At 36.7% G+C, this 18,585-nt stretch overlaps 1 protein-coding gene across 3 annotated transcripts in view; it reads right to left on the reverse strand.

Moving 5' to 3' along the window:
• Stacl (SH3 and cysteine-rich domain-containing protein) overlaps window positions 1-5,275 on the reverse strand; it is an 83,084-nt gene extending 77,809 nt beyond the window's left edge. The window contains exon 1 of one of the 3 annotated variants that reach the window (XM_072018454.1): window positions 4,930-5,275. The gene's annotated coding sequence lies outside the window, so the exon portion shown is untranslated. The remainder of the gene's footprint in view (window positions 1-4,929) is intronic. The other 2 variants (XM_072018458.1, XM_072018457.1) reach the window with 2 other exon arrangements.
• Window positions 5,276-18,585: the final 13,310 nt, after the last annotated feature.

The raw sequence follows: 18,585 nt of genomic DNA on the forward strand, positions 1-18,585 counted from the left end.
CTTATTTATTTGTCAAAAACACACGTTCCAGAATGAAGACTTCTGATGTACTCGTTATCGCTAAGCAGGAGCCTAAATTAACCAAAGGGAAAATGTGTGACAGTAGATTTGCAAGGCTGAAAACACTTGTCGGTCTTCCTGACCGCTCCACTTCGAAATATTAATTTATCCCGGCTGCCAACAACTCCAGAGAAGCCTTTTACGTACCGATTATCACATAGATCAGCTTTGACCGCGATCTAACCCGCTGGCGGAATTCATCGATTCAGCGGAACAGGCGAATTTTTTTAGCAACTATGCCGCTATTTAATTGGATACGGTCCAAACAGGTGGAATTAAAATGGCTAGCCAAAGGGATATCTCTATTTTCCAGATAATAGGAAAAGTAAAGGACGGAGAGTCGCGTTTTCATTGATTCATCTCTAGCCCCGGAGTACTAATACTTTTTTTTTTTTTTTTTTTTTTGTAGTTGAAACACCCTGTCTACCATTTCGAAATATCACAAAAAATTGAAGCTGTATATTATCTTTGTTTTTCTTCGGTCGATTTAAAAAATATTTCATTGTTATTTATGTAACAGTCTATACAGGGTGTCTTGGTAAGCGTGATATACTCGACACAGAGGTGATTCTGCGTGGAAAAAAGCAGTAGAAAACGTAGAATAAATTCTGTTCGTACGACGTTACGTTTCTGAGACGATCGAGTTTCAAAAGTTTGGCAAATGCACCTCGAATTGGCCAATTCCGAATTAATCAGCAGCGGATAAAACCCAACGGAGAATTCTTCTACCTGTGAAAACAAGTAAAAAGTGTAGAATACAATTTTTTCAGAAGACACTTCGTTCCGGAGAAAATGAAATTTGCAAATTGTTCGGCAAACACCTCCAAATCTATTTCTTTTCTTTTTTTAAAGCTGGAAATTCTACATTTTTCACTTATTTTCACACGTAGAATAATCCCCTGCACCGACAGATAACATACTCATTCGTAGCCGGTCGATAATTCGAACATACCCGAGAAATTTCCAAGTTCAACTTCGTCAAACACCGTCAAACCTCGTGCAAACGACTTTATCATACGCCTCCCACTTTTTCTTTCACGTACGATCATTCCCTTGACGATAGAACCACGATTACTATACCGTCGATAATATCGATCGTGTCAAGTCTCAAGAAGTTTGAACCGGTTTGACAACGTTTCTGACAAAATTGTATCATCGATATTGGTTTGGCAACCAAGTGATTGCGGGTTTTGTCAATACCATCTAATGACAATATCCGCTATCACTTAGTTGCCAAGCCAATAGATGAAGTGTGTATTTCATTTCTTCATTTCATTTCATTCATATTAGTATCTAAAATTAGTTAGCACTACTATTGGGTTGACAACTAAATGATTGCGGGTTTTGTCAATACCATCTAATGACAATATCCGCTATCACTTAGTTGCCAAGCCAATAGATTTAATGTGTATTTCATTTCTTCATTTCATTTCATTCATATTAGTATCTAAAATTAGTTAGCACTACTATTAGGTTGACAACTAAATGATTGCGGGTTTTGTCAATACCATCTAATGACAATATCCGCTATCACTTAGTTGCCAAGCCAATAGATTTAATGTGTATTTCATTTCTTCATTTCATTTCATTCATATTAGTATCTAAAATTAGTTAGCACTACTATTAGGTTGACAACTAAATGATTGCGGGTTTTGTCAATACCATCTAATGACAATATCCGCTATCACTTAGTTGCCAAGCCAATAGATGAAGTGTACATTTCATTTCTTCATTTCATTCATTTCAACATTTCATTTTATTCATATTAGTATCTAAAATTAGTTAGCACTACTATTGGGTTAACAACTAAGTGATTGCGGGTTCTGTCGTTGCCACCTAATGATAAAACCCGCAATCACTTAGTTGCTAACCCAATAGATGAAGTGTGCATTTCATTTCTTCATTTCATTCATTTCAACATTTCATTTCATTCATATTAGTATCTAAAATTAGTTAGCACTTCTATTGGGTTGGCAACCTATTGGCAACCATTACCACCTAATGACAAAACCCGCAATCACTTAGTTGCTAACCCAATAGATGAAGTGTGCATTTCATTTCTTCATTTCATTCATTTCAACATTTCATTTCATTCATATTAGTATCTAAAATTAGTTAGCACTATTATTGGGTTGACAACTAAGTGATTGCGGGTTTTGTCGTTGCCACCTAATGACAAAACCCGCAATCACTTAGTTGCTAACCCAATAGATGAAGTGTGCATTTCATTTCTTCATTTCATTCATTTCAACATTTCATTTCATTCATATTAGTATCTAAAATTAGTTAGCACTTCTGTTGGATTGGCAACTAATTTTAGATGCTAATATAGCGTTAACTGCTTTACAATAGCAATTACGATAATACAAAATGCAACGACACTATCGCATACTGAATCACAGTTAGTCTCTTTACGAACTTGAAAGAATCTCCTTTGTCGTATCGATACATAGTTCACAGTATATATATATAGCACAGAGACGAGCTGAGAACGAGGAATTCCTTAAACGGCAATGCTGCAGAATGTTCGACACTTAGCAATTGGTGCCAATTCTTCAGTCGCGTGTATTATTGGGTTGGCAACTAAGTGATTGCGAGTTTTGTCATTACCATCTAATAACAAATCCCGCAATCACTTAGTTGCCAACCTAATATTATTCATCAACCCCTTACAACCCATGTTCATCGAAGAACCGGCTAGGCAGATAGAATTTGATAAAAAGGAAGCAGTGGAACGAGCTTCGGTATCTGCTGCGGATAATGGCAAGTGGTTTTTTCACTCGAGGTTAATCTAAAGAGACGAGGCTGCGCCCGTGTTTGATCTAGTTGTATGGCTCGTTTCAAGAAACCTTGGCGTTTACGATCAAGGCAACCAATATGAGATTATCCCTATGCCGTGTTCGTAGGAAACTGATGTTTGCGTATGTTTGTGTACCGTGTACTTTTTACACGCAGATCTTCCAACAACATTTTCTCTTCCCTACGATATAATTTGAATTTCAAGAGAAATCTGTTTATCGATGTGCAAAGCAGATATTTTTCATCGCACGAGCTTCAAGCATTCGTTCGAAGCTAACATTATGCTTGTGTGCTATCAACTAGCTAAAAGTGATTGCTTTGATCGTAACAGAAATGATATGATAGCTGAAGATGTTTTTGGCTATTAGCAAACAAGTTTCGATGGGGCAGACGTTGCTGGAACGAGTTGAGACAAGTTTGAGAAGCAAGTTGCCTATTGTATGGTAGAAAATGCAGATGTCGTTAGCAGGCCGTGGATATTTATGTATATCGAACGTGTGGGAAATATACATTTATGCAAGTAAAGTATGGAAACACGCGCGATAAATATTATCAGGGATATTTGATATGCAGCGAGTCGTGAAGCATTGAAATAAAAAGAGTTTCTTTCGTGCGAAATTAATCTTGAAAATAAATTTACTATGTGGGTCGCAGCTGTTTCTTTCTAGCAAATGATTGGTTCGTCCGATGGATTAAAACCACCAATTATAACATTGTCATTTATTGAGAAACAAATTATTCCGTTAATACCAAGATTACCAAATTAATAATAAAATTACCAAAGTGTTCGAACGATATTTACGAAAAAATGAACGATAAATTTGTGAGAAATAAATGTCATGTCGCAAGTCTGATTGGCCGATGATCGTGAAGATAGAAGACACGTATATGTATGAAAATGAAACACTTCTGAGAAATGGCGATCAGAAAACAACAGAGAGACCATGTTGATTTTCGAAAAGCGGAAAGAGGATTTTCATGTAACGTGAAATTGAACGACAACGATACTTGCAGCGATGAAAGAGGCGAGAAGATTTCTCAAGCCTCGAGTAAATTTCCCTAAATTTACGTTTGGCTGGGCGCGGATCTGATCGGGAGAGACCCGTAAAAGAATAATTGATAGCGACCAGGTAATCGTTGGAGGATGTCCAATTGCCTGATTGTATTTGTCAATGTCAGGCGGCTAGCTGGCCAGGAATTGTAGCAGGCCACGATAGCCAGAACAACAAGCAGAGGAAGCTGGCCTGCGTTTAGGAAACGCGCAAACAAATATCGAATTCGTCGAAAGTCAAATGAATCGCGAGATGCTTTCGTTTGACCAAAATCGAATGTTCTCTGCGACTGAATGGATGAAAACTTCTCTTCTAAGCGCTTTGTTTGCCACGGTCCACTGACGGAGAAAATATTTTGCTCAATCCCAAAGCTTCGTAGAATATTTTATTAATACAGCGAATCGAATCCAAACGAATCGAATAGAAATGAAACTAGGAGGAAGTAAAAAATAAATGGAATAAAAAGGAAAATATATCCAGTGTGGTGGGTGAGCATTATTTTTGGTGAGAACAGAATCGTTCTATGGTATTTATCGTAGTAATCTAATATAATCGTTACGATTGCTTTAAGACGGTCTAACCACCGGATGATCCCTTAAGACACTGCTAATCTCTGAAGATCCTCAGATAAGAAACTGACGTTCGCTAAGAACTGGTTTCAGCTGTAGCATACTCGTCTGCGGTGTTGTCAGTGACCATCTTCTGGTTTATTTGCAAAATGGGAGAAATAAGAAACCGACGAGTGGATCAAAAATGACCGTTTTCTCAGTTTGATAGTGCAAAGGTAAAAGAGAAACTTCCAGTCGGTTAGAAACAGTGTTATACATAAAGAGATAAAATCATGGAAATAAACATGATATTCAAGCTACTTGTAGCTCACTTTTACATTGCAACGTGATAAATTACCCAGGTCGTTCATTAGCGAGTTAGAACACGCCCAATGGAACGAATATTTTAAGTACAACTAATTTTAACTTCGTCTAAACATTCTACTAAATCACGATTAAAAAGTTCTTACCCGTCGCCAAATGAAGAAACGTTGCCAATCTTGCACCAACTCTTCCCAATAAGCTCGAGAACATCAGCGAAACTAAGTGAAAATTAAAGAAAAAAAAGATAACAAAATTAGTCCAGCAGCACGTAGAAGGATAGACCAAGTCCGATTATCGAGGAACAGTCGAGATGAAATTAGTTTTTCTGTTATTACACGCACTCACACGAGGTAAACGAACGAACACGCGCGTTTACATAGCGGAATATAAACATAGCGCACGTCGTCGCGCCACGAAGGCCCGCGCACCACTGACTCACTGCTCTCGTGTCGTCGCCACGCGTACCATAGCACGCGGCCAACGAGTGGGGGTAAACGCACACTGGTGGGGATACGGATATTTCCACTAGTGTGTATTCTCGAACGCGAGTGGTGGAACTGTTTGAGCGCGTATTCTTTACGAATATCCGTTTCAGTATGAGAAAAAGAAACTAGACGACTGATTGTAGCGCGCGCGAGTAGATAATAGTCGCGCGCACGCGCGACGAGCAAGTGGCCGATTCGTACGTTTCGCGAGGATTTAGGCATCCTGTTTCTTCAAGCATTTGCATGATATTTCGCTTCTTTAAAGACTTGCGGGTATTTTAAGATCGCGTTAACGCTCAAATGTTTCCGCGTTTGAAGAGGTTTGAGTTAGTTTGAGAGGGTTTGAACGTGTGGAAAATTCTTGAATTAATAGGTCTCATGTAGAGTGGCAAGTTCACGGCTATTATTAATTATAACGAAGTACACATTGGAGGACAAATTCTCCGTTTCTTGAAATTCTTCGCTAGAAGCTCCCCTAGAACTTGTCAGATCTCGCGATCCTGCATACTTACGTATCTCCGAATTTGGATTGGTTTTAGCGAGTTTGAAAGTCCATACAATTTTGCATGACGGTTTCCGCGTAAAATCGAAAGCTCAGGGAATTGTTAGCTATCGTGAAGTACATTAAAGAACAAATTTGTTCCAGTATATATATAATGACAGTCTCTCTCTACTTCTCTAGATGTTTTACCAGAAACTACCTGATCCTATGCGCATATTTTCCAGTTTACATATCTGATTGTTGCATTTCTGGATTCACGCAAAAGCATGAAATTCACCAACGACAGCAAACTTCCAAGTTTTCACTGGCGTTCTATCGGAGGACAAGGTGAATTCTCTGCACTTGAGCGATGAATAGATAGAAAGAAACGAACGGTAAGGGGCTACCCTCGCGTCTCGGACGACGGTCCAGCTAAACTTGGCTGGGAACCCCTCGACAAGTCGAGTGGGGTCTACACGAGAGCCAGCCCTGTCCTAGCGTGTATTCGAGTACAGAAGAAAACTGCACGCCAGCGACGAGCAACCCTCTTCTCCCTTCCTTCAAAGGGCTGTTCTCTAGCCTTTGTTCATTCCCAGGGCGACGTTGTCGTTCAGAATACACGATGACCTGAAAGTGTTTGACCAGATAGTGCTGGTATACTTACAACTATAGTTTAGCCTTGCTACAACTCACCTGTGACTTTAGTTTGGACGTGTTTGCGATAGTTTGAAGTGTTCTAGATCAGAAATTAATTTGATCCATGTTTACTCTGTTTCAATTGGTTCACGTTCAATACACTATTTTTCATAAAGAATCATTATATTTATTATAAATTAGAAATTGTCGTAAATAACGTGAATATTAAATTGATATCAAATAACGTAGATGTATTTGTTTATATCTTTACAAGGATTCGGATCATTTGATTTATTACTTGATATTTGTTATTTGATTTTTTATTAGGGGGATAAACAGTATTTTTTGTTATATCATTTGTTGCAGTTACAGGTATTTTTAATTAGTTTAAACATATCTTATAGATCTAAATGTATGTAATGAAAATTCAGTCCAAACTTTATCATACTAATTGAATCTCTGGAAAGCAGTCCTTAAAGTAGACATAATATACCAACACTGTTACAAACTCCTGTATCTCGTAAAATCTCAATTAATTGAAAATACACAACAATACGAAGATAACGATCCAAGTTTCCCTTCATTTGGCCAAAACGGACCGTTGACAAGCCATTGTTCATTACAAAAGACCAATCAATCGATAAACCGTTAATATTCATCAGCTTAGTGTCTGATTACAAATAGACTGCGGATTTTTACCAATTTGGAGGAAATTTAAAATTTCAAAAATGCATAAAATGCACGCAATATTGAAAAACGTACGAAATATCCACACTATTGTATTATTATAATAGTAATCGGTGGATGAAATAAATTTCTACATAGGTTGAGGTTAGGTTGGTGTTAGGTTGAGGTTAGGTTGGGCTCATCAGTGGATAAAATAAATTTCTACATAGTTTCCATTTGTTTAACGCTATAAACCTTGTGAAAAGAAACGAAAATGAAACATGTGCAGGAATATACGTAATTCAAAACGTAAAATTTTATTCGTATATTTTATAAAGAACCGTTGAAAGCCACGGTATAAAAATGTGTCGATTAAAATCTAAAAAATTATTATGAAAAATCGCTAATTGGCCATTTGTGCGCTCTGTTGCTTCTAGTAGCAATTAAGTTGATGAAAACATCAATTTGAATAAAAACTCCGCGGTTCTCTCATCATCAATTTTTAATCTTTTTCGTTGATCATTAGACCACGAATTTTTATGCATTTACACAAAATCGAAAAAGGCAAAATTTCGCTGCTCGCGCTAACAAAAAATATATCAAATATCCAAAGGCTTCTGTGATACTTGAGAGGTAAAATATAATTTTCTACCGAGTCTGTGCTTTTTTCCCCACATTTTCAAAGATTCGAATTTGCATGACACTCCGCAGTCCACCCATCACCGACGTATACGTAAAAGTACAGGCTTTCTGTCTCTTAACCTTCTTTTGCCTCGCAATTATTTTCAGGCGAGGAACGTGTGGCGCGATCGATAAAACCGCCGGGACACGTGTGTGACGATCCAGTAGTACGAATAATGCATGAACTGTTTCGCGAGATTGCAACGTAACCGGAATCGAAAGCTGCCATGGTTACCTTTGAACGTCGTCACCGATACGATTTCCAGGTAACACAAGCACTGTGCCGGATTTAACGACGCAACCTTTCTATTAGGTAGATCTTCAGGAATAACGAGGTTGCTCCGTGATTTACACTTTGGAATTAACGCAAATCCGATGGATCGATACGTTTGCTTCGGATGTGTGTCACAGCTTCGAATTGTTTCGACGCCTGTACACGCGTGGTGTGCGCTGTATTTAGCTTTTTCCGAAACTCGAGCGGATGGAAAGATTCGAAGCTCGATAAGCAGAGTAACAGTCAGAGGTTTCAGATGGCTGAAAATATTTATAGTTTATGAAGGAACTAATTGCGCGGGAAAAATAAATTACGTAGCGCAGTCCAGTTCTGGTTCTTGTTAGGTGCCAGCTACGAGCTTAAATGGGCGTATTAGGTTGTCCGGAAAGTTCCTTTCGTACCATAAGGTGATAATAGATGAACAACAATTTATGTTTTATATTATTTTATTGAATTGCGTGTGATCCATTTCGTTATATTTCTATTATTATGTTCGTGTATGATTCAATAAACCGATGTAAAACAAAAAATATTGTGCGTCTATCATTTCCTTATAGAACGAAAGAAACATTTCGAACAACCTAATAGTTTGTGGGAAATATTCGAGTAGTTCGAAGTTCGAATCACTGAGAAATATTTATAATTTATGAAAAAAAACTAAGCGAATAATAAATAATATAGCACGTATGCTGATATATTGCTTCTTATTAGAGTTGGGCTGTCCATTAAAATGGCCACAATCTGAACGAACACGTTTGTGGGCGATATTTAAATAACGAACGTTCGGAACCACCGAAGGTAAATGTCCATAATTTATGAAACAGCTAGGTGAAGAGTAAATGATTGAAAATGTTCATAATCAGTGAAACAACTAACTAAACGTGGTTGGTCTAGCTTTGGTTTTTGTTACATTCCGCTGTATTGTAGCGTTGAGCTTAAGTAGCCATTTAAATAGCCATAATCTGGAATGATGGTGTTTGTGGGAAATATGCAAATAGTTTCTGAGAAATCATTTATGAAATAGAACTAAATGAAGAATAAATGGCATGGTATAGTCTAATTCTGGTTTTTATTACGTTTGGCCGCGTTATAGTGGAATATTGTCCATCTAAATGGCTATAATCTGGAATGATGATGCTTGTGGGAAATATGCGAATAGTTTCTGAGCAATCATTTATGAAATAGAACTAAATGAAGAATAAATGGCATGGTATAGTCTAATTCTTGTTTTTATTACGTTTGCCTGCGCTATAGTAGAACATTGTCCACCTAAATGGCCATAATCTGGAATGATGATGTTTGTGGGAAATATGCAAACAGTTTCTGAGAAATCATTTATGAAAGGGAACTAGATGAAGAATAAATAACATGGTATAGTCTACTTCTGGTTTTTATTATGTTTACCTGCGCTATAGTAGAACATTGTCCACCTAAATGGCCATAATCTGGAATGATGATGTTTGTAGGAAATATGCAAATAGTTTCTGAGAAATCATTTATGAAAGAAAACTAGATGAAGAATAGATAACATGGTATAGTCTACTTCTGGTTTTTATTATGTTTACCTGCGCTATAGTAGGACATTGTCCACTAAAATGGCCATAATCTGGAACGATGATGTTTGTAGGAAATATGCAAATAGTTTCTGAGAAATCATTTATAAAAGAGAACTAGTTGCAGAATAAATGACATGATATCGTCTAGTTTTAGTTTTTATTTCGTTTGACTGCTGTATAGTAGAATATTGTCCAATTAAATGGCCACAATTTGGACCAAGCATATTCATCGGGAAGCGATCAAAAAGTTTCTGACTGCTATATATTCCGTATATATTTAGAATTCAAGGAAGAAAAGGAAATTGACGAAAAAGGCGCGCTACAGCCTAATTATGGCCTTTACCGGTAATGTTTTAATGCAGCGCTGCTCGCTTAAAAGGCCACAAATAATCCCAAACTTCCGGACGATGATGTAGCTTGTGCTACCTCTGTTCTAAAAAAAAAAAAGAACTAACACGAAGAAAGTTGAAACTTTTTTCCATAAATGATTTGATACGGTGTACCATTATCTTGTGCCATTATTTATGAATTTCTTGCAGATACGGAAGGGACCTTTTCGATGCACAGAGCTACATTTCCACGAAGTCGAGAACTATCATGTGGAAAAAGGCTAACAAATATTGACACGCACCAGGGAATCCTTTTTCTAGCCGCGATTCCTCATTCTCCTCTTTTATACGGAGAAAAGACATCCAAGCCAGATGTCAGTTTGCTTGGCCGTGTTTCCAGCTATGCAGACTACCTCCTCGTCCCAGACGATCCGAATCGATCGAATTATCCTCCTCGAACATACCAAACTTTCCATACAATTTCTCGTAACTCGCAGAAGAATAAATACACGTTGTATCAGAAAAATAACCGAATATCTGTTTCGTTGAATGTTGTTTCAAGCAGTATTTTTAGCTAGTGATAGAAATATTGAATAGAAATAGCGGTAGTTTATGTGCTTACACGTCGCATAAATTATTACAGTCGGTGTAAACGAAAAATTTCTTCTTCCAGCATTTTTTCGCTTTTCGCAAATCGTATCTTACACTTTCTGTCGATTCGTATTAAATAATCACATAAATATTATGATTCTGATATTTTTCGCATAATTATTCCTATCATTTGGTATACATTTTTATCGTATTATAGATCGATCAACGATCTCAACTACAATAAACAAACGTTTGAAGCTTGATAAATGATATTTGGTCAAATTTGGGTCACCTGCGATATTTTTGCCTTCCCCTTACTCAAAACTCACATAAAAGATTTGATCGATATTCAGATCCTAATGTACCTCATAAATTTTATTCACATTCCATATGTCAAATTCTTCTTCTTCTTCTTCTTCCTTGCCACAGTGTCCTATGACTATCGAATCCTTCTTCAACTTTAAGTTCACATAAAATATCGAGGAATATTTTACTTTGAATGTTACTGTTATAGATTTTATCAAAATCCATTCTTCGCTGTAGTCGACAAGAACGAACAATAATACAGACTTAATGGACGACGTTCTCTGAAATTTATATCTTCCGCAACATCCTTAGCCTATCTTTAGTCTACAACTCGCATACAAGATTCATGATTCTCACTTCACTGATATTATTCAATTTTATTGAAGCCCATATAGCACGTGTATTACATTGAATTCGTCTTTGCTGTAGCTGACGAAGCTCCATAGTAATTGAATAATTTAATCAAGAACTTGACGAGCAATGCTCACCCAAATTCATATCTTCCACGACTCCTTCGTCCTATTTGCAGCCTGGCACTCGCATACTTAAAAGATTCAGGTTACTTCTAATATTCCCCTCGTATATTTTACTGGCTTTCTCGAAATTTATCGATGTTCATGTACACGAACATTATTGGGTTGGCAACTAAGTGATTGCGGGTTTTGTCATTACCACCTAATGGCAAAATCCGCAACCTCTTAGTTGCCAACCTAATACACCAAATTTGTCCTCATAGCTGACAAGATGAAGAACAATAGAATCTTGATGAGTCGTGTTCACCCAAATTCAAATCTTCCACGACTCCTTCGTCCTATTTGCAGCCTGGCACTCGCATAGGACAAATTTGGTGTATTAGGTTGGCAACTAAGAAGTTGCGGATTTTGCCGTTAGGTGGTAATGACAAAATCCGCAATCACTTAGTTGCCAACCTAATACATCATATTTGTCCTCATAGCTGACAAGATGAAGAACAGTACAAACTTGACGAGTCGTGTTCACCCAAATTCAAATCTTCCACGACTCCTTCGTCCTATTTGCCTGGCTCTCGCATAGGACAAATTTGGTGTATTAGGTTGGCAACTAAGAGGTTGCGGATTTTGCCATTAAATGGTAATGATAAAATCCGCAATCACTTAGTTGCCAATCTAATACAGCAAATTTGTCCTTCTTGTAGCTAATAAGAACGAAGAACAATAGAATCTTGATGACTCGTGTTCACCCAAATTCAAATCTTCCACGACTCCTTCGTCCTATTTGCCTGGCACTCGCATAGGACAAATTTGGTGTATTAGGTTGGCAACTAAGTGGTTGCGGATTTTGCCGTTAGGTGGTAATGACAAAATCCGCAATCACTTAGTTACCAATCTAATACAGCAAATTTGTCCTTCTTGTAGCTAATAAGACGAAGAACAATAGAATCTTGATGACTCGTGTTCACCCAAATTCAAATCTTCCACAACTGCTTCGTCCTATTTACAGCCTGGCACTCGCATAGGACAAATTTGGTGTATTAGGTTGGCAACTAAGTGGTTGCGGATTTTATCATTAATGGCAAAATCCGAAACTTCTTAGTTACCAACCTAATACATCATATTTGTCCTCATAGCTGACAAGATGAAGAACAGTACAAACCTGATGAATCGTGTTCACCCAAATTCAAATCTTCCACAACTCCTTCGTCCTATTGGTAGCTTAGCACTCGCATACCTAAAAGATTCGGGTTACTTCTAATATTCCCCTCGTATATTTTACTGAAATTTTCGAATTTTGTCGATGTCCATGTACACGAGTATTACATTAAATTTGTGCTTCTTATAATTGACAAGAATAAATAACAATACAAACTTGATGAGTCGTGTTCACCCAAATTCATATCTTCAATAAGTGCGTCCTATTTCTAGTGTAAAAATCGTTTGAAAGGTTCGAACGAGTATCTAACTTGTAACATCCTTCGCATAAATTTGATCGACTCTTCTAAGCTTTATTCGAGCCCATGTGCACATGTATCAAATTGAACATCTTGCGGGACATAATTGATGGTAACCGTATTAGCCACGGAGCTCTAATGAAGAAGAAGACTATAAAGCTGTCAGCGTGCTCCATAAGCTTCAGGCAAACGAATTCCAATCGTCAAAGCGATTCGAAGAAGAAATAATCAGGCAAACGGTGCTTAAATAAAAATATTAAACGAGCACAAGTGTCGGGCGTCTTTTAATAGTTCGCCTAACCCAGTTTCTTGCTGAATCCACCGGTACCATATTTTCGCGTCTCATCTCGTTCAGACTCGCCATTTCCAACCGGTTCATTAACGTTTCGACCCTCCAGATACAAAAATCCTCCATTCTTTTGGTTTCTCATTTAACGAAGCCAGACCAATGCCCAGTTAAACTTCATTTCTTGTTCAGTTGTACTGTACAGTGTTGGCGAGTGTCAGGACACTTGATGGTTCTGTGTCAGAGACGAGCATGACAACTGGTGCAGAGTTTCAAAGAATTTCTGCAATTCTAATGATTTGGTTATTTGTTTAGTAAGAAGAATTGCGAAATTTGTACCACGTCGCTGCGAAATATCGTTCGTTATTTCTCGCGAAAGGATCTGAATACTTGTGAGCAAGGGTGCTGGCAAATGTCACGGCTCCTTGCGCCAGAGATATGAGCCCTTCGTTATGGAACAATCAGAAATTAATTGAGCCGCGCAACTTAACGAGTTCCAACCTGGAGAATCGAGACATCGATCGATAAAGTTCGTTTGTACGTTCCTGATCTTGCGATGGTAATTGCTCGCGTCTTCAAAATTCAGTTTTAATGACTTCAAGCTGGCGACTTAATGACGGTAACAGCCGAGGTTTGATATTTTTGATTCGGCGTACGAATGAATTTTTCATCCGCGACGTAAATAAATTTCCTCGAAAACTCCAACTGAAAACAAAGTTTTAACTCGCTGCGATTAGAAGGATTTTAACGAACGGTTCGAAAGTTCCTCAAAGTGGGGATTCATCGATTTATCATCGCTTGGCTACCAGATGTCGCTGCATGAAAACGCATTATTAATTGAGAAATCCAAGAATTGGGAAATTCATACGTTAAAACGATCGAAGAACCGCGGGACTGGACGGAAAATCGCAATATTCCAAAACTGACAAATCCGGGAATCGGAAAATTCGAACGTCGAAAAATACAGGAATCGAATAATGTGTGGGAATAATTCGAAAAATGACAAGTACGAGAATGGGAAAATTGCAAGGTCGAGAAGTCCGATAGTTGAGAAAATCCAAAATTGGCGAGATTCAAAAATTCATCGATCTATAGATATTGCAGGTTCGAGAAATTAAAAAATCCACATACTGTTTTTCTTTCCTGATATTTTGCTACTATTATCTTGTCCATTTCACATAATATAAAAATATATAAATTCACATAATAAAAAATATTCTAACCACTATCGATCCACTGTCAAACGAACGGGGATGAACGTATCATCCAACGTAGTACGTATACGACGTGGAAAATTTCAGCTCGACTGTACTCGCTACAGAGATTGTAGGCGCTTGTTCTTCAAAGTCAGCAAAACGGTCTAAAAGCCTGGCAGGGAGCACTCAACAGGAAACGATGTCGGTCTTGTTATTAGAAGAAGATCATGACAGTGAGCGTGTTGAAAGCCTTTTAGCGATCACTTTGTGTCGGCGGTTTTGAATTTGCGGCCCAGCAATCCGATCAGCAGCTTCTTAGGAGGTCAGACATTTTAGTAGGATACTAGATAGGCTCTTGAATGTATAGCGTAACGTTGGGATATATGGCTACCGATTGGAATCCATAATGCCTGACCATATATCCATAAAGCTGACTTTCCGAGAATTAGCCCACATTATCTGATTCTCGGTCGTTCTGCTGTGCGTGCATTAAGGATAAGTGCGAGGAAGCAGGCAGTGCGAATGAGACAGAATAGGCAGAGTAACAGGCGAAGTAATAGGATACTGGTAGAGTCAGGTCATTTCACACTCCTAATCACATATTACACTATTACTGTCCGGATATATGAGCAACGATCGGCATCGTGTTTAGCCATATATTCAGAAAAGAGAATTCTGAGAAATAGGCCAGATTGTCTGACTCTTGCTCAATCAGCCGTGCGTGCACGAAGGGTCAGAGTGAGACGCAGGCGGAACGATTGAAGCGGAATAAACTCAAGTGTAATAAGATACTATAGAGTCAGGTCAGGGCATCTTTTATTCCTAATTACGTATTACGTATTTCTTTAGTTTAGTTGAAAATTGTTGGTCAAATATAGTCATGCTTAGTATCATTTTGATCGTACGAATCTCGGTAATCCGACTAAAGCCATCTCGTAATAATATAATAACAAATGAAGAAACATTATATTCTTTGCGTCCCGGTAATTCGATGCCGGATTGAATTACATCGATGCGAATCATAGATAACAGCGAGGCTTGCAGTTGCAGGAATTGGCAGGGATAACTGGTGGTCATATGAGTCAAAGTAATTGATGAAATTCTTCGATAATATTGAATTTCAAGAACAAGGAAGTTGGAGACATGGAGAGGAACGAAACAGATGGAGTAAGAGAGACACGTGATTCCGTCGATCATAACACCACCACGTTAACAGCACAGTTTTATTTTTCTCCGATCTGATCGATACAATCGTACAATTCTTCGATCGATAGATTTTTTTCTCCTGTTTTTTTCTCAATTTTTTTTTTTTCTCTTTTTTACCCCTTTTTTTCTTTGTATAGTTTTCTTTAATTCTCGATTACACGGTGGCGCAGGCTGCATTTTCTCCGCGACTTCCTCTTGAATCGTATCTTGAGTTGACACGAATAAGTAACGCTTACAGTACACTTCATTACAGATTCAATAATATATATATATATTTATATATATTTATATATATAATATATAATAGGTATTTTTTTATATATATATATTTCTTTATGTACAGAGGGCAGCTTGCCTAGTAGGTTTGTAAACGCCGAGCAACGACTGAAGTAATCGATTGGACGCTATTTTCTTTTTTTTTTTTTTTCTTTATTATTATTATTTTCTTTATGCTTTTTTTTATCTTATTATGATAATTGACGCCAAATATCGATGCGCTTGTTTGCGTTGCTCCTCTATCGATTCGTGGTCAATTATATTTTATGCAAGGCTTAAAAAATCCTAAAACAATTATTATTTGGAATGTACATGTACAGTGACGACGACAATTTTATTCATTGGCACAGACAACGTTGTTTTGTAATATTCTGTCTGATTTTTTTTTTTTTTTTTTTTTTTTATTTAGTTTCTTAGGGAAGTTTCAAATCTTCTTTGCAGAGAAATAGCCACATTTTAATAAAATATTCAACGTTTACAGGTTCTTTTGAAAATAATGTTAATTGAATTAGAATTTAGCGAATTCGATGAATTTGGCCATAATACAATACGTTGGTCTAATTTCGATATTCGATTTTCATGTATTGATTTTTCACTAATTGGAATTTAGAATTTTTTAGGTATGCTTTTATCATTTATTCTCATCGTGCAACTGCTTGATGATAATAAATTATTATATTAATTATTATTTATGCTTTAGATTCGAAAGTTCCGATATACAGATTTAAACTTCCCGCCGTAAGTATCAAGACGCTTACTAATACCTAGTATACTTACATATCGAATTTTATTTTCCATTTAGTTCATTATAAATTTCTTATTTGATCGTGATGCAAAATTAAGAACGCTAAAAATATTTGTTAAAATTTCTCAGTAAACCTGACCAAGTAAGTGCCCTAATACTTACACAGAATTTTATAGGAAAATCTGGTCTGTGCCAATATCTTTGTTCTTCAAAGTAAATCAATCTTCGTTCAACGAAGAAAATTAACGAATGCCCCGTTATGAATTGGTTGAGAAACATTTACTCTGATGTATCGACGTTTGCTCAAGTAATACAAATACGACACTGTATAGATAGTTGTTCCTCGAAGTAAATCGGGTCGTTTTTAATCCCTCCAATCTGACCTGTCTCACGCTCGAATATTATGCCAATAAAAAATACTCGAAACCGTTTTAAGAACAGTATCGAATCTCTTATATCACTTCCAAAAATCGTTTCAAAAAATGGGGCATCGACGGACACGTACCTCCAATCAAAATGGCCGACATGCTTCACCTAATGGAGCCTCTGCTCCGGATTGATCCGCACTTTTCCTCCGTTTATTGTCACGCAATCTTAGGAAGCAACAGAATTTTACATTCTCTAATTCTTTGTTTGCACATAAATTAACGTGTTCTTGGAGATATTTTTGGACAATTATCTTATAGTTTCGTAATCTTTTAATTATTAGGAGATTTTGAATTGTTAGGTTAAACTTTCCAATGATTAATGAACTTTAAAGTGTTACGTAATTTTGTAATTGTTGATAAATCTCCAAATATTTAATAAATCTCCAATTATTAACAATCTTTCAACTATTAAATAATTTTTTAAAGCTCTATAAACATTCAATTATTAAGTAATTCCCAATTATTCCATAGTCTTTCAGTTATCCAATAATTGTCCGATTTTTCAAGAATTTCCCAATTATCGAACAATTGCCCTAATGTTGATAAATTTCCAATTGTACACTAATTTTTAAATTACTAATTTCCCAATTATTCAGTCATTCTCTAATTATTAACAAATTTTTCAGTCACTACACAACCCTCCAATTGTTACTCGAATTCTGCTATTTTTTGGAAACTCTTCACCTCAATGTCTTCATCCAAATTGCACTATCTTGTTAGAGAACGAACGTTTTCTCACAACGTAAGAAATTCTCGAATTTTCCTACTTCTTGCACTGACACACACACGAATTTATGAAAATTTCCCACCTCAATGGGGAAACTTGTAGCCTCAAGAAAAACGAAAGCCTCCCAATGGAAGACGAGACTTTTACGGATTTCTCTCGAAGAAATTCTTCCAAAAGAAAAAAAAAAAAAGAAAAAGAAAAATATTCACGATCCACAAGTGTGTCGAGCGTCCACGTCACCGTACTTCAGCCGTCGCAACAATTCTATTAACATCATCTCAGGTGCCCGAGCTTTGATCGAGCCTTCGAGGATCAAAGTTTTGAAAGTTGTGCATCAGATCGACGTCGTCGAGAATAATAGGTTCGAGGGAGAACAGCCTCCAGAAAAAATCGAGTTCCTCTATAAGAAGAAAGGAAACGCCATTGAGAATACAACACATACAGATATATTTCAACTCTTATTTTTTTTCTTTTTTTTTTTTTTGCAAATTCTATTCATCAGAGCTGCAATTTTTTGTTCGACGATTTGCGCCATAACGAATTCAGAAGTGTTTATTAACACATTCGCTGCTGTTTATTAACACCTTTTCCGATCCCAATGTTTCATGGACTGTGTAAAAATAAATTGAAAAATATTCTTCGATTGTTGCTGGTAAGAATATATTTTTTCTGATTTTAGGGAATTTTTTTTAAAAGAAGAAGAATTTTTTTTTGGATTTTAGAAAAGATGCGAAAATTGAGAATTTAATGATATATGATTATTAAATGAAAAGAAAAATGAGAACAATTGCATTAATTAAACACAAATGATTTTAGTATTAAGTTTTCAAGAATTAAAATCAATATCCTGTTTGCTATCTTGTATTTTTATCGATTAATTATAATATAATAATCTTCTAAAATCGAAGATAATTGAGATGACGCACCATATGCGTCAATAGCAGCGAATGTGTTAAGCCCCATTCACGCCTGAAAAAATAATTTTAACCATAAATCGGTTAAATTA

Source organism: Bombus fervidus, chromosome 15 (assembly GCF_041682495.2).
Source record: "Bombus fervidus isolate BK054 chromosome 15, iyBomFerv1, whole genome shotgun sequence".
NCBI lineage: Eukaryota > Metazoa > Arthropoda > Insecta > Hymenoptera > Apidae > Bombus > Bombus fervidus.